This window comes from Pinus tabuliformis, chromosome X (genome assembly GCF_031772625.1).
Source record: "Pinus tabuliformis cultivar Carrire ecotype Pingquan chromosome X, CPIR1, whole genome shotgun sequence".
Taxonomy (NCBI): domain Eukaryota; kingdom Viridiplantae; phylum Streptophyta; class Pinopsida; order Pinales; family Pinaceae; genus Pinus; species Pinus tabuliformis.
In genome coordinates, this window is record NC_142308.1 from 413,762,663 (window position 1) to 413,786,886 (window position 24,224).

Below are 24,224 nucleotides of genomic sequence, written 5' to 3' on the forward strand. Positions count from 1 at the left end.
TGTGTTTCATACTTAGGCCTACTGAAATCCTTGTTCAGAGCAGTCTGAGTGTCGGCTAATGACACCATCGGATTATCCGTGCAGTACTTAATGTACCACATCAACGCACGATCTTGTAGAGAAGTAACCAACTATGCTTTCTTCATATGATCATTTGTAATATTCTGTGTTGTCCACACTGCCTTCGCAATGAACAAAAATTGGTTCGTGTCCTCATTTCCCAAGCCCTTGAAAACAAGAAATTTCATCATATTCGATATATTTAACGGTGGTGGAGGTGGTGTGGATGGATGTGGTATTCGCAGAAACCCTTGCCTTATTAACTAGACAGTGCTCTGCGGTGAAGCTTGTGCTGCTCCCTCGTCATCACTTAGAGGAGGCTCGATCAGTGGGCGATATTTAGGGCCTGTTCTCCCTCTATCCCTGAAGAAATTTCCACTTCACGTAGCTCCAAAACATCAAGGTAATGGCATAACTTGCTTTTCACATAGGAGAATCTTAATCCAAGTATTCAAAGATATTAAATGCTTACCTCGTGGTCCCTTGAAAAAGTGTCGCTCTGCTTCATTGTAACTAACTGAGGTATCGACCGTGAATTCTGTCACGAAACCTCCTATGACTTGATCAAGCCAGTGATTGACAGCGTGCAAGCTTATTTTTAGAAGCTTCCAACCTCCGTACTAGCTCCAGGGTCCACACTATTGGACTGTCAAGCCTCCACCTTCCTTGGTCGTCTACCAATTTAGCAATCCACTCCTATAGTTTGATCGGGAAGGTGCAAAAGAAGATCTCGTGTATTTTTGTGTACAGATATCTATCTAGCCATTGTTCCTTCGTCACGTGCAGATTGATGTTTTCTTGTGCCGCAAATTCATGGATATTTCTATTCAACCATCCTCAACTTCTTTCTTGGTCGGATTCCAATGATGTGACATCACACATCTCTTTATGCAGATCCCGATCCCGGTAATAGAACCATTTGTTGGCTTAGTGGGTCCTGACCCACGTTCAAACTTAGTTGCACTAAAAAAATCCCTAAACTATTGGTCCTTTCGGCATCAATCCACGGAGCATAGATTGAAATATCACCCGAAGCAGTATGGGGGATGTTGGAACCAATTTTCTGCACCCAGAGATGAGCATGATGTTGTTTTATGACCTAAATCTTCCTTCGCACAAATCGATAAGCCTTTAAGGCTTATCGATGTAACTTCCTTTAATCAGCGTCTAGACCTTCGTGAAGGTCTACGACTGTCTTTCACGGACCCTGAATAGGTGAATCCACAACTTACACACATCAAAGATTACTTATAACCCAACAATTACTCAAATCAGCTTAAGTGTTCGATAACTTCAACATACAACAGGATCATCTTCGTGTAAATAGTTAACAATAATTGCATTCATATAACAGTATAAGTCATGTAAAGTCGCGCATCAATACATCATTATTTCATAAACCCATTATAACAAAAGGCGCATTCATATAAACAAAAGTAAATAGATAAACACAAGTATCTTTGCAACAATCTTCTTTATTAATAATCAGTTCTGCTTACAGACTCAAGACTTCCCTTTGCACTTAGCTGTAGCGGTTTGTGAACTCAGCTGCGAACTCTACTCTAGGCCTCTACACACACAGCTAGGGAGCCTTTCTTCCTACTCTTCTCTGCTAACTCTTTAGCCTTCTCCCATATGACAAACTTCATTACCTTTTTTAGACATCCTAAGACACACATATTTATACAATGCCATGGTCCGTGGACCGTGTGTTTGGCATGGAATCCCCCTAAGGCATGTTTTGGGGCTTAAAGCCCAAGTTTTGAGCAAGTCTTTTGTAAAAGCTCCGAGAACTCCGCGCGAAGTCATAATAGAGTCACAGGGCTATCCGCCCTAGTTTTGTAATGTAATGTCGGCTGGATAGACCTACCCATGGTCTTCAGACCATGGGATTGTATAAATAGAGTGAGGATCTAAGTGTAGAAAAGAAGGAATAACTAAGAGAGATGAGAGGAGGAAAATTCTAAGTGATTGAGTGGAAGTGTAAAGTGTGTCTGTGGGTCGTATAGAGTAGGAGAAGGCTCTGCAGCTGCGTGCACAGAGGCCTAGTAGTCTGTAGTTGAGTGCGCAGGGTAGGTCGAGTCTGTAATCATTGGGAAAATCTATAAATATAAGTTTTACTACATTTCTGTGTATATGTTTCGGGGTTAATGCATGATTGAATATAATTTGCAAGTATACTGTTTCTTTACTGCGCGAACCTATATGAATATTTTTTATAACTAATTATTACTGAAAGTATTCAAGCAGACAAAGATAAGTAACTAATATTGGAATATAAGGAAGATCTTGGGTAATAGTGCAGAGCGTGGCGCACAACCCCTGGGTAGGGTTGCGTGAAGGCAGTGTGTCAGGCTGCGAGGAACGGGAAAGTCCGCGAAGCAACCTGCGCGCAGGGACAAACAATGGACCAGTCGAACTCATCAGAAATCTCCAGGGTGAGGAAACCTGGTTCTAGCACCCTCCCATACTACTTCGAGTGAGACCTCAGTCCGTGCTCTGCGGACTGTTGCCAAAAGGGATAGTAGTACCAGGGTTTGTTTAGCTAATTAACTATGAACCTAGGTCAGGCCCCAACAAGCCAAAAAATGGTTTGATTTCCAGGACCGGGATCTGCATAGAGATGTCTGATGTCGTATCACTGGAATCCAACAAAGAAAGGAATTGAAGATTAGTTGGACAGAAAAAATTCACGAGTTTGCGACGCAGGAAAACAAGAACCCACGACTATCAAAGGAAGAGTGGTTAGATTGCTACTTATACACAGAGATCCAAAAAAATTTCTTTGCATCCTTCCCCACTGAGTTGTACGAGTGGATCGTGAATCTAGCAGATAGTCAAGGAAGGTGTAAGCTCGACAGACCTATTGTGTGGACTCTAGAATTGGTGCGCAGACTGGAAGCATCAGAGGATAAGATCACGCACATTATTGATCACTGGCTCTATCAAATTATAGGAGGATTCATCACCGAGTTTGTGGTAGATACTCCAGTCAGCTATAGCGAGGTAGAACGACACTTCCTCAAAGGACCGCGAGGTAAGTACATTAAATCTTTGAACACTTGGATAAAAATGCTACTGTGTGAAAACCAGGTTATGTGAATAAATTGATGTTTGGGGCTACGTGGAGTGGGAGAATCTATAGAAACGAAGGTAGCAAAGAACTAGAAACTAGCCCCTTGATTTCACCTCTGTGAGAGAGTGAGGAAGAGCTCACGAAGGTCTCTCCAAGAAGTGCGATCAGTTTGATAAGGCAGAGAATTCTGCGCATACCACCCCCACCCACACAATCGCCAATTTAACCATCTTCACCCCCATCTTCGCTCATACCACCTTTGCGACCACCACAATTCAATATGGCGAGTGCGATAAAGTTGCCAGTGTTCAATGGAGTAGGGAATGAAGATCCAGACCAATTTTGGTTCGTGATAAGGGCTGTATGGGAAGCACAGGGAGTCACAGATGACAATATAAAGAAAGAGATGTTGGTCAGCTCTCTGCAGGATCGCACGTTGTCCTAGTACATTAAGCATTCCAATGACAATTCGAACGTGGGGATCGCGGATATCCAAGTTGCACTGAATAAAGAATTTAGCAGGCCAAAGTCAAAGACACAGTCAATCATTGGGTTCAAGGAAATCGCGATGCTTCTAGGCGAGACCCCTTGGGAGTTGGATCAGAGACTGAAGTGTACAATTTGTGAAGCTAATATGAACTTGATGGATGGGCAACATCGCACATGGTTTGTAGCATCACTAATGCCGCATCTAAGGAACGTGTTTTCACAACAGAGGCCAACCACACAGGCTGAGGCCTTGGAGATTGTGATGAGGCTACACGAGACACTGATACAAGATCCTAACCTGGGAGTTCAACAGATCCATGTGTAGTTGAAAAACTTGTGCCTTGAAATGCAGAGTTTGAAACAAGACAGGACAGCTTGCCCAGAAGTGCACGAGGAGGTATGGTGCATAAAGTCCAAAGGTTAGGGACATGACAAGGACCACTGCCCAGTGTTCTCGAATTACCTTGCAGGAGTAGGACCAATGCCATTAATACTAGAGGCATAAGCAGGACCAAGCGCGGTGCCTTCATTATGGTGCAATTTATTATATAGGAGTAAAACATGCTACAGATAACTATCATCTACTACAGAAGTATACGCAGAATTCAAAGTAGTTATTCTGTAACTTCTATAGGTCAGTAGGACATGATGAGCGCACTTGTAGAAGTTATGAGTCGATGATGGATCAAACTCCTACCTACAGAGTTCAGGCTGAAACCCAGCCCCTCGATCAAAATGTAGTAATGGCGTGCATTGGATTTCAGGGGCACGGACGAGTCCAAGGTGGAGGGGGACTAGGAATAGGTTGCAGACAATTGATATGTTACAATTGCGGAGGGTCGGGGCATTATGCCCGCAATTGTACAAATCCAACGAGACCATCATGCTTATCTTGTATGCAGTTTGATCATGAGACGGAGGACCATCCCACACTGATAGCGAGGTTGCACGATAAAGGAGCACTCCAGCCTCCCCCGACTCAGAACCTGAAAATGATGATGTCTGAACCACGCGAGGAAGACCCTAATGTAAATATCGTGCTCTGGAGTGGTATTACGACAGGGGATGACAAAGGAAAGCAACCTGAGGAAAGTACCTGGGTTCGCAAGGCTCCAACAAAGGAACTAGAATTTGATTTGGAGCACGCTAAGGATTCCTTCATGGAAGCTAAGAGGAGCTTCACGAATGCCTCCATTTCAGGAAGTAAAGACAGACTAGAGACGGAAATGGACCCATCGATGCTCACTATGTTCTGAGAGACATGCATGAAGCTGTTGCGCAACAGCAAGACTATAGAGGGGCCACAAGAACTCATAACTAGATGTGTTGGGACTCCGCCGGGAGAACCACATATAGACTAGAAGCTCGGGAAGCACACGACGCAAACAAGGAGAGAGATGAGATTGACCGCACAGATCAGGGAATATGAGATGGATCAAGTAATTCTGGATCTAGGATCAGATGCGAACATCCTGCCAAAGCAGACATGGGAGCGCATGGGCATGCCTGCGTTGCAATGGTCTCCTATCCAACTATGAATGGAAAACCAACAAAAGATCCTACCTATGGGGCGACTGCAGGGAATCACAGTAGATATCAAAGGCGCAAACACACTAGTAGATTTCAAAGTGATAGAAATTTTTTATGACAACAATCCTTACCCCATGCTATTGGGAATAGATTGGGCCATTAACATGAATGGAGTGATAAATCTAAAGAAGCATAAGATGATTTTTGAGAAAAATTCACTGTGCGTAGTGGTACCTTTAGACCTTGCAAAAGGATCATGCTACACAGAGCTAGTGCGTGACTACGACAACGATGACGATCTAGATTACATCTACAAGATAACTGTGCACGAGCAAGACTAGGTAAATCCAACTGCGGATGGCCAAATCTCATGGGAGCGCGAAAGCTCCTGTACATTAGATTCTGATGAAGAGATAGAATGATGGCAAAACTAGTTACACGAGGTAACCACGCTCAACTGTAACATGATGATGAGATCGTTGCACTGTGTAACAATAGAGGTAAGGGATCTGCCTATGTACAATAGGTTAGGTGAAGTGGAGGACTTCCTAAATATATTTGAAAGAGAATTTCCAGAACAACAACGTTTTGACACTCTGAAATGGGTACTGTGCGCTACATCTGCAAGGTGGTGGGGTACGCACCAGAAGAGTTTTGTGGACTAGTGCGTTTGCTGAAGGATGATGTGCCTATGGTTTGGGAAGCATCAGATGTGGTTAAAAGATAAGTACGATGGATGGGATGATCCACGTGCACACTTCAAAAAATGGACAAAGTTCTATGGGGAGGAGCCACAACCTAAATGGGTGCACCTACTCGGTCATACCCTGGATATTATACCCATGAATTGGTATATAGAAACGGAGATCTGCCATGGCACGAACAAATGGGATATCTTGCGTGAAGGATTCCTATTTACCTTCATGTTTGAGGATAATTGTTGGGACACTATTGATGATGTGCTACAAGCAGTAAAAGCATCTATCTTTAAAATACCCTAGGAGCCAATAGAAGTGCTTCAGCTTGAATGGGAAACCCAGCTGAGCTACTCACTGGAGTGCTACAATGTAAACATTGAAGAAGACGACGAAGATCCGCGAAAAATTAACATTCCAGAAAGTAAAGGCTATCGCGAGGTTCGAGGGTCATTGATTGAAGACCCTGACATTACTGCGTCGGTAAAGACAAAGCAGGTAAACATTGGTATGGAGGCCGAACCTAAGTATGCAATGCTCGACGGCTACTGGGATGATGCCACGGTGGATAAGGTCGCTGAGTTACTTCACGAGTACCAAGACTTATTCCCGACCAAGATCATGGACGCAATTTAGGGGTGATGAAGCTCACCCTAAAACTTGATGCAAATCCGGTTAAGCAGAGGCCTTACCACTTGAATCCAAAGTATAAGGAAAAGGTCTGTGTAGAACTAGGAAAAATGCTCATAGCTGGAATCATTGAGCCAGTGGAAGAATCTGACTGGGTAAGTCCTATGGTAGTTCAGGAGAAGAAGCAGAAGGGTGAGATAATAATATGTGTGGACCTAAGGAAATTGAATGATGCCTGTGCGCACGACCCGTTCTCGACTTTGTTCACAGATGAAGTATTGGAAAATGTTAGCGGACAAGAAGCATATTCTTTTACTGATGGGTTCTCAGGGTACCACCAGATCAAAATCGCACCAGAAGACAGGAGCAAGACCACCTTCACAACTGAGTGGGGCTGCTTTCAATACACCATTATGCCATTTGGGTTAAAAAACACGTTGGCCATCTTTTTGCGCATAGTTGTTGTAGCATTCAAAGAATATATCCACAAATTCCTGGAGGTCCATCTAGATGATTGGACTGTATTTGGATTGGTTAAGCACCATGTAGTGAGCTTACGCTTGATGTTGGATACTTGCCGACGACACCAAATCATGCTGAACCTCAAAAAGTGCACGTTCCTCATTCCCTTTGGGAACCTATTGGGACATGTGGTCTGCAAACAAGGACTAATGGTAGACCCTGCAAAGATTGTAGTAATTCTGAATTTGGAAGCATCGTGAAGTGTTAAACAGCTACGTGCTACCTTGGGACATACGGGGTACTACATGAAGTTCATCAAAATCTATGCCAAGATCACCGCGCCAATGGAGAAACTGTTGAAAAAGGATGTCACGTTCTGCTGGAATGATGATTGCATGAAGAGCCTAGATGTACTAGCCTCATGTATAGCACTGGGAGCAGTGCTAACACAAGAGGGTGGAGAGGGCTTGGATCACCCTATCGTGTTTGCAAGTTGCAGGTTGTGAAAGTGGAAAGGAACTATTGCACAACCGAATGCGAGGGGTTGGCTATGGTGTATGCGCTCCAAAAATACTAGCACTATTTGCTCGAAGGACATTTCAAGATGTATACATACCATTCTACACTAAAATACTTGGTTAATAAACCTGTGTTGGGGGGGCGCATATGTAGGTGGCTCTTATTGTTCCAAGAATGTGACTTTGAGGACGTAGTGAAGGCTAGACGCCTGAACGCAGGACCGGATAACTTGTCGCATATTGAGATGGGAGAGGAACCTACTAGTTTGGAGGAAGGATTACCTAATGCACAACTCTTTGTTGTGCACATAGCGGATGGACACTTTGAAGATATAATCCAGTTTCTGACAATGGGGACTGCGTTGAAGGGATACTCCATCCAGCAAAAGAAGGAACTAGTGGTGCGCGTGATTGATTTTTCTGTCATCATAGGGCACCTATACAAGATGGGCAATGATGAGATACTGCCAAAGTATGTTCCTAAATTTGAATGAATTCAGATCCTTGCAGAAGCGCATGGGGGCGTTGCAGGAGGACACTATGCAGGGCAAGCAACCATCCAAAAGATTCTTCACGCAAGGTTGTGGTGGCCAACCCTTCATCAAGATTCAAAAGCACACTGTAAGGTTTGTGATCTATGCCAAAGGACAAGTAAACCATCACAGAGGGACAAGATGCCTTTGAATCCACAAATGACACTGCAACCCTTCGAAAAGTGGGAAATTGAATTTGTAGGACCTATCAAACCTTGGAGAAAGACGAGCGCGGGATATATTATCACCGCAACAGAGTACCTGACTTGTTGGGAAGAAGCGTAGCTGGTCAAAGATTGCATGGCCGCCACCTCTACGAAGTCTTTGTTTGAACACGTGTTGACTCGATTTGGATGTCCGAAGATCTTGATGAGCGATCGCGGTACACATTTCCTGAATGAAACCATGAGCATGCTAACAGCAAATATTTAGGTGTATCATCAAAAAAGCACACTATATCACCCACAAGCCAACGGGACAGTAGAAGCATTCAACAAAATACTAGAGACTGCGTTGAAGAAAGTATGCAATGCGTAGCAGAATGATTGGGAGCTACGCATACATGTAGTACTATGGGCTTACGGAACAACGTGCAAAAAAGCTGAGAGGATAGACACTTTCTGGTTGGTTTATGGCATGGAAGCTATCATGCCAATGGAGTATATTGTACCTAGTCTGAGCATAGTTGCACTCATAGGGATGACGAACCGATAAGCCATGGAAGAGAGGCTCGCGCAGTTGGAAGAACTGCAGGAAGAACGGTTCTTGGATGGCTTCCATAAGTAGGTGCAAAATCAGTGCGAGAAGGCTTGGCACGATCGCCATATTAAGTTGTGCACCTTCAAGGTAAATGATTTAGTGTTGATGTATGATAGTAAGTTTGATAAATTCCCAGGGAAGTTCAAAATGCATTGGCTGGGACCATACATTGTTAAGGAGGTCACAGACAGAGGCACGGTACAGCTAGTCAAACTAAATGGAGAGCTTTTCCCAAGAAAAGTCAATGGTAGCTGATTGAAGCCCTACACGGGTGGCTTGGTCATTTGACTAGCTGACAGAAGCACAGACTTTGCACTCTAAGAATCCGGAAGAAGGCCCGAGACTATAAACAAATGCAGGGGACATAGGCACAGATGCAGAGAAGCACTCCCGACACAGAGGTCTCAGAACAACGTATGCAAAAGATCCAACAAGTAGCAGCTCAGTGCGTTGCTGACCTTGCCGCAGTTCAAGTTCAGTTGAAGGGACTTCATGTAAAGATCTTCATGCCAACAAAGTGACTTGAGGGCGAGTCATGATGTTTGTGTTGGGGGCTTGTTGGGCATGGAATCCCACCAAGGCATGTTTTTGGGCTTAAAGCCCAAGTTTTGAGCAAGATTTTGTAAAAGCTTCGTGAATTGCGGGCACGGAGCGCAAAGTCATAATAGAGTCACAGGGTTGTCCGCCCTAGTTTTGTAATGTAAGGTCGGATGGATAGACCTACCCATGGTCCACGGACCATGGGATTGTATAAATAGATCGAGGCTCTAAGTGTAGAAAAGAAGGAATAACTAAGAGAGATGAGAGGAGGAAAAGTCTAAGTGATTGAGTGGAAGTGTAAAGTGTGTCTGTGGGTCGTAGAGTAGGAGAAGTCTCTGCAGCTTTGTGCGCAAAGGCTTAGTAGTCCGCAGCTAAGTGTGCGGACCCCTGTAGCTGAGTGCGCAGGGCAGGTCGAGTCTGTAATCATTGAGAAAATCTATAAAGAGAAGTTTTACTACATTTTTGTGTATCTGTTCCGGGGTTAATGCATGATTGAATATAATTTGCAAGTATACTGTTTCTTTACTGCGTGGACCTGTATGAATATTATGTATAACTAATTATTACTTAAAGTATTCAAGTAGGTGAAGATAAGTAACTAATATTGGAATATTAGCAATATCTTGGGTAATAGCGTAGAGCGCGGCGCACAGCCCCTGGGTAGGGTTGCGCGAAGGCAGTGTATCAAGCCGCGAGGAACGGGAAAGTGTGTGAAACAGCCTGTGCGCAGGGACAAACAATGGACCAGTCAAACTCATTAGACATCTCCATGGTGTAAAAACCTAGTTCTAGCACCGTCCCATACTACTTCAAGTGAGACCTCAGTCTGCACTCTGCAGACTGTTGCCGAAAGGGCCAGTAGTACCAGGATTTGTTTGGCTAATTAACTCTAAACCTGGGTCAGGCCCCAACAGGCCAACACCATGGGTAGATCTTCAAAAGCCAACTCAACTTACATAAAAGAAGGGTAAACCCTTTATGACTCTTTAATTATCTATGTGCTCCACAACCACAACTTGCAAAGACTTTAAAAAACTTGGACTTTTGCCCCAAAATTGACCCTAGGTTACCCCATCCCAATAGGAAGAAAGTGTCCCATTTGATCCATACATAGGTAGAGGCTTTGAGGATCTAGTGTTGTGCTGTAATGTACCTTCCATAGAAAACACATCACCAGGTTTCTGAGTAGATGGTGTTTAGGGTGTAGAGCTTGGGAAAGGGCCAACATTATGCAGTGTTCCAGAACTAATTACAGGACCGCAAGAGGAACAATACTTCATTTTCTTTTAGTTTGACTCTTGGAGGCATCCTTTCAAGAAACAATGTAAACTTTGAAATGGGAACTGATACTGTTACCCGTTTCGTAGAGATAGCATAAAAGTGACCTGATTTTGAAAAGGGGTGATGCAGAACGCACATGTTTTTTTTTAGAGCATAGTTTTTGGCACTTTAAATAATCGATACGATTACCCGTTTCATAGCGTTTCGTAGAGGTAATAAAAACGTGACCCGATTTTGAAAAGTGGTGATGCAGAATACAATACTTATTTTTTGGAGCATATTTTTGACAATTTAAATATTCTTATGTATCAAATATAAATATTTGTTTTTAAATGTTAGTGATTTTTATGTTGATTTTGAAACATGTTGATGCAACGTGTTATACAACATACCTTTTTTTTTAGAGGACTTATTTTTCACACTTTAAAATTTATTATGTCTATTTTTTTTTTAAATTATGATTACTTAACGAATTTTTAAGTCGTTTTATTTTTATTTTTTTAAATGTTGATTACTTCAAGAAACTCATATAAAAATATATATAAAAAAAAAGACAAAAAAAAATGTTAATAAAAAAAAATTATCTCATAAACCATAAAAGAATTTGGAAAAAAAAAACATAATTTAAAAAAGTATATATATATATATATATATATAAAATTAAGTAAGTAAAAATAGAAAAATTAAAAAAAACAACAAATAAATAAATAAATAAATAAAAACAAATTAGATTAAAAAAAAATAGAAAATTAACAAAGATAAAAATAAAAAGCTAGTAAAATTAACATTAAAAACATTTTTAAAAAAACTAAAAAAAAAAAAAAAACTGAAATTTAAAAAAAAAAAAACCAAAAAAATATAAAAATTTTAAAAATATATCTCTTAAAAAAAAAAAAATAAAAAAACATGTATTTAAAATTAAAAATTAAATTTTTAAGGAATCCTATATTTTTCTATTTAAAAAGTAAAAAACAAAATTTATTAAATTTATTTTTTATTTAAATCACAAAAAAAAATAAAAAAAATTAAACAAATTGTTTTTCTGTTTAAAAAATATATATATTAAAAAATTTAAAATAATTGTGAAACAATTTTGTTTTTTTTATTATTTAAAAAAAATAATTATTAGAAAATGTTTATTTTTTTAAACAATTTTTTTTAATTTAAAACTAAAATTTTTAAAGTTTTTTATTTAAAAAAAAAAAAAAATTATTAAAAGGAAAAAAGTTGCGCCCTCCCGGCTGCCCGCGGTGGCGTGGCCCTGGGCGGAGGCCTGCATGCAGGACCTCCGCTCGGGGTGCTCCACCGCGGGTGGTCGGGAGGGCGGAGGGGCGACTCGCGGTGGCGTGGCCCCGGGCGGAGGCCTGCATGCAGGACCTCCGCTCGGGGCCGCTCCACCGCGGGTGGTCGGGAGGGCGGAGGGGCGACTCCGGAGTCGCCCCTCCGCCCTCCCGGCCGCCCGCGGTGTCCCGGCCCCAGGCGGAGGCCTGCGTGTAGGACCTCTGCCCTCCGGGAATCGCCCCTCTGCCCTCCCGGCCGCCCGCGGTGGCCTGGCACTGAGCGGAGGTCCTGCACGCAGTCCGGTGCAGGACCTCCGCCCGGGGCTGCGCAACCACGGGCGGCCGGGAGGGCACAATTTTGTTTTTTGTTTTTTTTTTTTTTAAGATAAAAAAGTTTTAAAAGTTTTGTTTAAGAAAAAAAAAAACTTGTTTAAAAAAAATTAAACATTTTTTAATAAGTTTTTTTTTTAATAATAAAAAAAAATGTTTAACCATTATTTAAAAAAAAATTAATATATATTTAAAAAAAAAATAAAAATAATTTGTTTAAAAAAAAAAAATTTTTTTTTTTAAATAAAAAAGTAATTTGACAAGACATATTTTTAATTTTTTTTTTTTTTTTTTTTTTTTTTTTTTTTAAATTTCTGTTTATTTTTTTTTTTTTTGTTTTTTTAAAAATGCTTTTAATGTTAATTTTACTAGTTTTTTATTTTTACTTTTGTTAATTTTCTATTTTTTTTTTTAATCTAGTTGGTTTTTAAATTTTTTTTCCTAGTTTTTTTAATGTTTTTTTTTTGTCTATTTTTATTTACTTATATATATATATATATATATATATATATATATATATATATATATTGTATTTTTTTTTTCCTGATTTTTTTATGGTTTATGAGATAATTTTTTTTTAAACATTTTTTTAATTTTTTTTGTCTTATATATATATATATATTTTTTAAGTAATTAACATTTTAATCTTAATTTTAGTAGTTTTTATTTTTTTTGGTTAATTTTCTATTATTTTATTAAATTTAGTTTGTTTTTAATTTTCATTTTTTTCTTTTTAGTGTTTTGATAATGTCTTTTAAATTTTTCTATTTTTGCCTAAATTTTATAGTTTGTTTTAATTTTTTTTATTTTCCATATATATATATATATATATATATATATATATCTTTTCTTTTGACAATTTTTTTTGATGGTTTACAAGATTTTTAGATATGTTTTTTTTACTATTTATTTGTTTATAATTTTTAAGTTTTTTTAGTTTTTTAATTTAGTTTTTTTTTGACATTTTTTTTATTGATATATATACATTTTTTGTTTTATTTTATATTTTGTTTTTAGTATATACTTGATTTTTTATTTTTTTTTTCTTTTCCAATTTTTTTTAAATATGTTTTTTTTTTTTTAATTTAGTTTTTTTTTGACATTTTTTTATTGATATATATACATTTTTTGTTTTATTTTATATTTTGTTTTTAGTATATACTTGATTTTTTATTTTTTTTTTCTTTTCCATTTTTTTTTAAATATGTTTTTTTTACTATTTATTTGTTTATAATTTTTAAGTTTTTTTAGTTTTTTAATTTAGTTTTTTTTTGACATTTTTTTATTGATATATATATTTTTTTTGTTTTATTTTATGTTTTGTTTTTAGTATATACTTTAATTTATGTTTTGTTAATTTTTAAACTTTTTTTGTTTTGTGTTTTTTCATTGTTTTAATTTTTTATTTTTTATTTTATTTTATGTCTTCATTATTTGTTTGAAAATTTAATTTTTTTCAGGGTCATGATAAAATATTTTACTCTATTATTTCGAAATGTTGAAATATTACCCTTGAAAAAAAAGGGAAAAAAAAGTCTTATCCCAACGTTAACACTTTTTGTTTTGAGGGTGTTTTTTAGACAATTTTGCACAAAAATTTAGTTTTCACCGCCATTTTTAAAACATGTTCAAAATTTACCCTAAAAAAAAAGGTGTTATTCCAGCATTAACACTTTTCGTTTTTAGCACTGTTTTTAATATTTTTAAGGGGTTTTTTGGCTAGAGTTCCCGTTTTGAGTTTACAGTTCCCGTTTCAAAGTTTACATTTTTAAGATCACAACATGGCAAAGGTAAGCCCATTAATGGAGTTGAAAGTAGTGAAATTTGAAGAAACTACAACATGGAACATATGATTCAACAGTGGATGCAATGGCCAAGACTCTTTATTAACCCAAGAATCAGTTAAAGAAATTTTAGGGGTGGGTGAACAACAATTCCTTTGAAGTCTTAGCACAACAATAGATTTATCCAATGGCCATAATATTAGTCTCCAAGAGAGATATCATAACATACATAATATGGCCCAAATCAATTCGTATAATTGATTAGATGTAGGAGATGGAACCAAGGGACTCATTTGCAGAGTGGGCGTGTATTCCCATGGTTCCTTATATAGCTAAAGTGGAAAATTAGTTGCGATTTTCTGAGGATAATGTTAAGAGAAGATCAATTTTAAGACTTGGAAAGAAACAAAAATAAAAATAAGAATGGAAGCAAACTAATGCAATATCCATAGACACAAAGGACAAAGTTGATTTGGCCTGCTTGTTATATGAGATGATAAGCCCCATATTCACTTTCCAACAATATAAGAAAATTTGCTGAAGGATGCATCAATTTACAAAACTTTACCATTTTATTAAAAAACTCGTAAAGCAAGCTAATATGCCTATCTGCATTGGCTAACCTGCTAAATAGCTAGCCCTGCCACTAGAACTACTTTCTTTTGATGTAAGTGATTCATAAACCCACTTGGCCAAATGAAAACAAGATGTGGGTAGGGGGCCTGCCCTCATTTTTTACCACACAGAGGTCAAGTGAGCCCCTGGCCAACACCCATGTGGGTATGGAATGACCTCCCTTTAGAGAAAATAGATCCAATGACACAAGTTCCACTTGAAAACAAATCAAGAAAATGTCAATTGCAAAGTAGGAAAATGCATAAGAAGTGAAAAAGTCCCAAGCCATAATTCAAAACTTGATTGCCAACTGATAAGCATCAAGTTAACCCTTTCTCTTTACAATGGATTTCCCTCAAAATTTAAAGTGATAAAAAATTAGTAAGTAAAGAACCCACAAAAATTTATTAGACAATCTGCTACGATTAATAACCATATGGTGGAAGGCATTCTCTTTTTAATTGAAAAGAACCCAATACAAATTTGCAACATATTTTCTACAGTGACTGATCTTATGAATATAAGTTCCAACTATTTTTAGAATTAGAGACCAAAATAACCAAAGGAGAGATTAAAAAAAAAGGTGTAACCATCAATCACATATTAAAGCACCTTAAACAATCATACAATATGATATACCCAAAGGAAGTTGGCAAAGATGTTCAATTGGGGAAGCATCCACATCAAGTATCATGTTACACAATTTTATCAGTTGTTTTAAAAAATCCTAGAGAAGGGATCATCATCCAAACTCTTGATAGGGATCATCTCCTGATGATGATCCCTACTCTCATCATCATGAGCTTTAAAACTCCTGATGGGGATATCTCCTGATGATGATCCCTACTCTTGGATTTAAACAAGTATATTCTCAAAAAAAATTAATGCAATTTCCCACCAACATAATTATATTATTATTTTATTTTGAGTGTTTTGTGGGGGTCATAGAATGTGGAGATCTTTGGCTAATTTGCACAGGATAGCAAAATGCTAGCATTTTGTTTTGAGTGTTGATTGGCAGTCATAGAATGTTGAGAGCTTTGGCTGATTTGCACAGGGTAGCAAAATTCCAATGAAAAACATTCTAGGAACCATTTTTTATTTACACAAGGAACTTTTGGTCCCTCCATATGAGACTCAAAGAAATAAAGGCTATTTAAAAATTTTGCATATTCCTTAAAACGGGAAATGGAAGAAAATTTCTAGTCAAATTAGGAAATGTTTCCAAGTAAGAGATATCTAACAATAACATCCAGACAACAATCAATAGCCACTAAACTGTCCTTTGTAAATTATGGAAACAGTCAACAAAGCCACAAGAGACAACAACTCATCTTTGCACATCATCACTAAAGCGAGAGGAACACTACCACCCCAAGTAATGTGGAAATATTCTTTGCCACCATTCCTAGATACTACACTTTTAAGTTCTTTTCACTATTGAAAATCCACCATCCTCGCACCTCTTCCAAAGGGACCAGTGGTGGAAATGAGACCTTTTGGTGACAAAAAAATTCAAGGATATGGCCTCATTAAAGGAAACCACCTTAGGTGTAACAAAGTGCATGGATAATGTATCACTTTAAACCATCCATGAAATTCAGTAGAAAGCATAAAGTTCTGAAGCTACTATCACCATCTACAACAGATAAAATAATATATTTTTCGATTTTCATGTTTTAAAATGAGTCTTGTTTGGGAACAAAAATTAGGAAGGTTATGGCCTCATTAATGAAATACCTTTAGCTATAATAGAGTGCATGGATTCAAGACTTAGCCATCGGAGACTCAAAAGAGAGTAAAATTTAAAATCTCTACAGTAAATGAAGTATTCTATGTTTCATCATTCACAAGTTTTCTAGATATTTCATAACACATTTGCCTAGCCATGGGCTTTAGATTAGAAATTTGAATGATCTTTTAATGAATCAAAAGAAAAAGATCAACTCATAAAGCAAAGCTAATATGACTATTTTCAATGGCTAACATGATAAATAGCTAGTCGTGCCAACTAGAACTACTTTATTTTGATGTAAGTGATTTCTAAACCCACTCATCCAAATGAAAACAAGATATGGGTAGGAGGCGTGCCCTCACTTTTGAGCACAAAGAGGTGGAGTGATCCCCTGTCCAACACCCATGTGGGTATGGAATGAACTATGTTTAGAGGAAATAGAGTCAAGGACACAAGTTCTACTACAAAATAAATCAAGAACATGTAAACTGCAAAGTAGGAAAATGGATAAGCAATGCAAACATCCCAAGCCATAGTTCGAAACATCATTGCCAACTGATAAGCATCAAGTTAAACCTTTCTATTTACAATGGATTTCCCTTGAAATTTAAAGAGAAAAAAAATTAGCAAGTAAAGAACCCACAAAATGTTATTAGACAACCTGCTACTATTAATTACCATATGGTGGAAGGCATTCTCTTTTTAAATGAAAAGAACCCAGTACAAATTTGCAACATATTTTCTACAATGACTAATCTTATGAATAGAAATTCAAACTATTTCCATAATTACAAACCAAAATAACAAAAGGAGAGATTAGAAAAAAAGGTGTACCCATCAATCACATATCAAGGTGCCTCAAACAAGCTTACAATATGATATACCCAAAGGAAGTTGGCAGAGATGTTCAACTAGGGAATCGCCCACATCCAGTATCATGTTACACAATTTTATCAGTTGTTTTAAAAATTCCTAGAATATGGATCATCATCCAAACTCTTGATGGGGATCATCTCGTGATGATGATCCCTACTCTCATCATCACGAGCTTTAGAACTCCCGATGGGGATATATCCTGATATTGATATCTACTCTAGGATTGAAAACAAGTATATTCTCAAAAAAAATAAAGCAATTTCCCACCAACATAATTATATTAGTAATTTGTTTTGAGTGATTTGTGGGGGTCATAGAATGTGGATATCTTTGGCTAATTTGCACAACATAACATAATGCTAGTATTTTGTTTTTAGTGCTTTGTGGGGGTCATAGAATGTGGAGAGCTTTGCCTAATTTGCACAGGGTAGAAGAATGCCAATGAAAACCATTCTAGGAACCATTTTGTGTTTACACAAGGAAATTTTGGTCCCTCCATATTAGACTTAAAGAAATAAAGGCTATTTCAAAATTTTGCATATTCCTTAAAACAGGAAATGGAAGCAAATGGTCAGTCAAAATAGGAAATTTTTCCAAGTAAGATATATCTAAAAGTAATAGCCAGAAAACAATCAATAGCCACTAAACTTTCCTCTGTAAATCATGGAAACACTCAACAAAGCCATAGGAGATAGAAACTTGTCTTTGCACAACAACGCTAAAGAGAGAGGAGCACTACCACCCCAAGTAATGTGGAAAGCTTATCTACCACCATTCCCAGATACGACACTTTTAAGTGCTTTTCAATGTTGAAAAGCCACCATGCTCACACCTCTTCCAAAGGGACCAGTGGTGGAAACGAGACATTTTGGTGACAAAAAATTTCAAGGCTATGGCCTCATTAAAGGAAACCACCTTAGGTGTAACAAAGTGCATGGCTAAAATAATACTTTCAACCATCCATGAAAATCAATAGAAACCATAAAGTTCTGAGCTACTATCACCAACTACGGTAGATAAAATACTACATTTTTCCATTTTCATGTTTAAAAATGTGTCCAGTTTGGGAACAACAATTAGGAAGGTTGTGGCCTCATTAATGAAACACCTTTATGTATAGCAGAGTGCAAGTCTTTAGGACTTAGCCATCAGAGACTCGAAAGAGAGTAAAATTTAAAAGCTCTATAGTATATGAAGTATTCTATATTTCATCGCTCCAATGTGTTCTAGACATTTCATAACACGTTGGCCTAGCCATGAGATTTAGATTAGAAATTTGAACAAACTATTAATGAATCTCTTGATGGTTCTAGACCCACCAACATTCAGGGGGTCACCCAAGTATGAAGTCCCAACTAGACCTCACACCGTTTGGTGTGGGAGTCCCATTTCGTATGATGGCTCAGTTGCCATTGTCTTAAAGATTTTCCTCAACTCTTGTTTGGCAGCACAAGAGAGTGGTTTGCTTTGCCTTCGAGAAGTGAGGTTTGCATGCATGGTGAATGCTAGTGTACTTGTGGCAATGGTTCTTTTGTTTTAAGGGGAGAGGGTGAGAGTGAGTCCCCAGTTGGTTGGGATGAAGGTCCAACTCAGCTAGGAACACACAACACAATAGGACATGCACAGCTTCTAGAGGAGCAGTCCACATGGACGCGGAAGTCACAAGACACAAGGTCAGATAACACGTACAACACTCAATGGAGGATCCCAAATGAGTGGAATGGTTGTTACAGCAAGATTTATGTGAAAGGTCTATCTGATGTCCGGGAAGATAGCCACCACGGGCGAGACGGTATTAACAACATATACAACACATTTCCATTAATAGATTATGTATGACAACAAGTGAAATAGTTCAAGTGTTCAACACAGGTTAAAGAAACATGCATTACAAGTGTTCAAGATTAGTGTTACAACATTTACAATACATGTATGAAAATGTGTTGGCATGTTAGCAAGCTTCTCAATTAAGAGAAACTTCCAAGACACACCGTTACACCATACATCACTAACATCTAGTGTGGGGCGTTGGAGCCACTACTTACTCCTCAAAAAAAAGATTATAGACTCTCTTGGCTATGTGGGAGGAGCTAAGGTGAAAAAAGTCATTTGCATGTACAAATGAGGGGTATTTATAGCCGACGCTAAAACTGGCCCTTGTGGCTATTCAAATACCCTCATGATTGTTTGACTTCCATGACTTTTCAACTTCACATGACTCTTTGTACAACAAGTTGGTCTCTTGGACTTCCACGTTACATTACATTGATTTGACAACATGGCCCAGAGTGAAGATGTGGACAACATGACTCATGACATGACCTGACATGACAGTGTTGGTACATTCATTCTGCTGCTAGAGTATTTGCCGAGCTATAGTATTATTGGGTGACGAATGTCTTCATGGTGTATCACAGCTTCACCTCCACATGGCAAAGTGCATGGAGTCTTCGATGGTCATTAGTTCACTTGATTTTTCTTTTGAACATTGCTCCTTGCTTGAATGTTGGAAGGCTTGACAGGCTCATCTATTCGCGAAAGGTGCATGTTCGTCCGTTCGTAGGTGAACCTGTCGCTCTACATGTGCTCCCTTCATTCATCCCATTCGTCACTGCGCCATGTTTTTTGGTGTACCTATATCTGCAGTCACTCATGATGCGACGACATCAAATCCGAAAACCTCCTAGTCTACCATGACACATGATCATTTCGGATGTAGGTGACCGGGAGAGGCAGCAAGATTGTGAGGTGGGATGATGGCTCTGTTAGTGCCTAGATTTACCTTAGGTTGGAAAGGCAGGATCCAGGACCAACATCAAACCACACTCAGCCTCGTAGCTAGCCCTACAAGGACAGGAGAGGGCTCTCTTTGGGTCAATCTAAGCAAATGATGATTGATTGAGGCTTGAGATGACTGAAATATCTTTTAATGTTAGGCTAGGTGTGAAGTGCAAGGATTTGATTTGATTTTTTGAGGGTTTTTTTGGAATCTAGGGAAAGGCAATTTGGGTCCGGGGATGAAGGCCAGTTTTGCAAAGTTCTGATTGGGGAAAGAAAGGAAATCATTTTGATGCTTTAATTTTTAAAGATGGAGGTTTCAGACTGGTGAGAAGCTGAAGAGGGCAAGAGGGTACCAAGAATCCTCTTCAAACTGAAGAAAACATTGAAAATTAAACAAATTTAAACTAATAGGCAGAGCACAGCAAGCTAATGAATTCTACCTTTGTCACTCATTTGTTTAATTTCAGAAGCAAAAGAGAAAAGGAAATGATGCACATAAATATCAGTGAACTCACAAATTACATAGAGAGGGACACCATCAAAACATAGAGCCACAAGAATCCTAAAAAGTGATGCAAAACCTTGATCTTTCCTTTGCCAAAAATGCAGAAATCAGATGTACAATGAAGCTCAAGGCTTTCTCAAAAGTCCAACCATCTACCCAAAATCCAACCCATACACTATGAAATTCATAAAATATATACGTTTTCTCATCCTTGTACTAAGGTATTGAGCTCAACCATTTTCTTCAAAATAGAATTAGTTACATTAAACTTGGGCCGAATTTCTGAAAATAGGTGTTGAAGATGAACTCATATCTCCTAAACCATAGCACCTGTTACAAAACTGAAAGAGGTTTTTGTATATAAGCTCATTTTGGAGAAAATCATTTCTCAAATTTGGGAAATTCATTTCCAGTAGCTCACAATCTATTCCACAAAATCATCTCTAAAACAGAAAATCATTAAAAATTTAAATCTGTGAAAATGAGTTGTAAAGATCTAGTCACATATCCCAATTCGTGACACTTGTGAATAAACTGAAAGAGGTTTTTGTTATATGGCTTGTGCTTAACAAAAATGTCATTGGTTTTCTGAAAATAACTTTCCATATGTTGTCAAATGGCCCCGTACTAAAATGACTAAAATAGTAAAAAATATGAAAAATTTGCTTTGTTTTAATGTAGGCTCCAAATATCACCATATATCTCCCACATAGTAGCACATGTGCATAAACTGAAGGAGATTTTGTTACTTAGTATGTGATGAACAAAAACCTCTTTCACTTTTGAAAAATTCCTTACAATTCTTTCAGAAACTGATTTTGTACTAAACTTGTCATTATGCACAGCAACTCACCTCAAAACATGTATAACCAAGAATCACTCATTCATTTCGATCATATCTTCTAATCTAGAAACCGGTTATGGAAGTGTGATATACCATTGGAAATATTTTTCTGAGATTCTTCTGATGGACACACTTTTGACATGTTTTGTGTTGAACATCATGTGCAAAACATCTAACAAAGCCAGACATTTTAAGAGTTCATGTTGATCTCTGGTGACAGGCTGGCAAAGACTGGAACTAACATCACTGGGGTCGAATTTCTGAAAATAGGTGTTGAAGATGAACTCGTATCTCCTAAACCATAGCATCTATTACAAAAATGAAAGATTTTTTTGTATATAAGGTCATGTCGGAGACAAACCTTTCTCAAATTTGGGAAATTTGTTTCCAGTAGCTCACAATGTGTTCCACAAAATCATCTCTAAAACAGAAAATCATTAAAAATTTAAATCTGTGAAAATGAGTTATAAAGATCTAGTCACATATCCCAATTCATGACACCTGTGAATAAACTGAAAGAGGTTTTTGTTATATGGCTTGTGCTTAACAAAAACATCCTTGGTTTTCTGAAAATAACTTTCCATCTGCTGTCAAATGGCCTCGCACTAAAATGACTAAAACAGTAAAAAAATATGAAAAATTTGCTTTTTTTTAATGTAGGCTCCAAATATCACCATATATCTCCCACATAGAGGTGTCACGAATTGGGATATGTGACTAGATCTTTACAGCTCATTTTCACAGATTTAAATTTTTAATGATTTTCGGCTTTAGAGATGATTTTGTGGAACATATTGTGAACTACTGGAAATGAATTTCCTAAATTTGAGAGCGGTTTTTCTCCAAAATGACCTTATCTACAAAAACCTCTTTCAGTTTTGTAACAGGTGCTATGGTTTAGGAGATACGAGTTCATCTTCAACACCTATTTTCAAAAATCCGGCCCAAGTTTAGTGTAACTAATTCTATTTTGAAGAAAATGGTTGAGCTCAATCCCTTAGTACAAGGATGAGAAAATGTATATATTTTATGAATTTCATAGTGTAGGGGTTGGATTTTGGTAGAAGGTTGGACTCTTGAGAAAGCCTTGAGCTTCATTGTACATTCATATCAGCATTTTGGCTAAGGAATTGAGACTAGGATTTGCAGCACTCTTTGGGATCCATGTGGCAATTTGTCTTGGGATAGTGCTTTTTTTTTGTAATTGTGAATTTTATTATGTGTTAAGTATTCCATTCTCTATCTTGTTTCCTTTTAACTAAACAAACAAGAGTGTAAGTAGAATCCATTGAAATTGCAGTGCTCTACTTGAAGTTTTCTTTAGTTTTTTGATGTTTTTAGCTGTTTGGGGAGGATCCATGATTGCTCTTGCCCTCTTCAACACCTCACCTGTCTTTTCCTTCCATCTCACCAAAATTTAAGTGCCAAAATGATTGCCTACCTTGCCCCATCGAGATCTCTGCAGAACTGAGCCTCAATCCCCGCACCCCAAAATGTGTCTTTCCCTCTGAGCCAACAAATCATTATTATATTCAATCAAACTCTCTTGCACATATACCTAGCCTAAGCTCAGTAGATATTTCAGTCATCTCAAGCCCTCATCGATCATAATTTGCTGAGATTGACCCGGAGAGAACCCTCTCCTGACCTAGTAGGGTTAGCTACCAGGCTGAGCATGGTTTGATGTTGGCCCTGGATCCTACCTTTTCAGCCTGAGGTAAATCTAGGCTCTAACATAGTGGTGACCATACTGGGGATGATTGTTTGTTTGTTAGTGTTCTTCGTTTTATAAACTACAGACGAAGTCTGAAGATTAGCCAGGTAGCCTTCGAAACGCTTTTGCTTTGCATTAGCGCAAGTAGATAAAAGCTACTTCAGTCAATCTCTGGTCTAGTTTATAAATGGAATATCTAACTTGCAAATTTCCCTAGTAACATGTATCAAGTTCAGATCTGATTGTTGATGGTGGACAACGGTCAAACACATATGAAGGCTGAAATCATCTACCTGACGACTCCACTGTTTGAAGTCCCAAGTTTCAAAGTATTGATGGTGGCTCCACTAGCTAAATGAAGGACTCAGATGTTGCTTCTATTTGTTCAAGGTATTCATGTATCGATTTTTCTAATCTTCCTGGTTTTCCTAATCCATTACCAAAGGATGCATACATTTTGAGTAATGGCCCTAAATTCAATGGGGAAGATCTGACTTTGACTCTAGAACATATAGAAAATTTTAAAACATTTGTGGACATTCTTAGAGTTAAAAAGGAAGATGTCTTCATTAGATTGTTCTTTGATTCATTTCAAGGCAAATGTAGAAAATGGATTGAAGATTTTCCTATCAGATCTATTAAGTCCTTTGCAGATTTTTGGCATATCTTTCTTGAAACATGGATGGAGAAAGAGGAAGAATTCAAAATAGAGGTGCCCTCTTTTCAAGGTTTTAGAGAATGGGAAGATAAGTGCACGGATGATGAGGTAGATGAAAACTTTGCTTCATCTCTTTCTTCTTATCTTAAATTCTGTCTATGCAGCCATGAAGTTAAGCTCAATTTTTTGCAAGAGTTTGCCATCAAAATTGAAGGAGATCTTACTAAATTGGAGACCCAAATACAGTCCCAGGATATGGATTGTGGAGTCCCATTCTTTGGGGACCTTTTTCAACAGAAGGAACAAAAGGTAAGGCTGCCCGTGGATATTTGCATTGATAGTTTGCAGCTGGAAGCATGTATTGAGGAGTTTGGGTAGCAAATACAGTTTGGTTTCTTCGATCCTATTGCAGTGTACTTGGAAATTTTTTTTAGTTTGAATGATAGATCAGATTGCCTTTTACACAACCAAATTCATTATGTGCATGTATGGCTACTAGCCTTTCCAGTTGTGTCCTGGTTCAAGCACT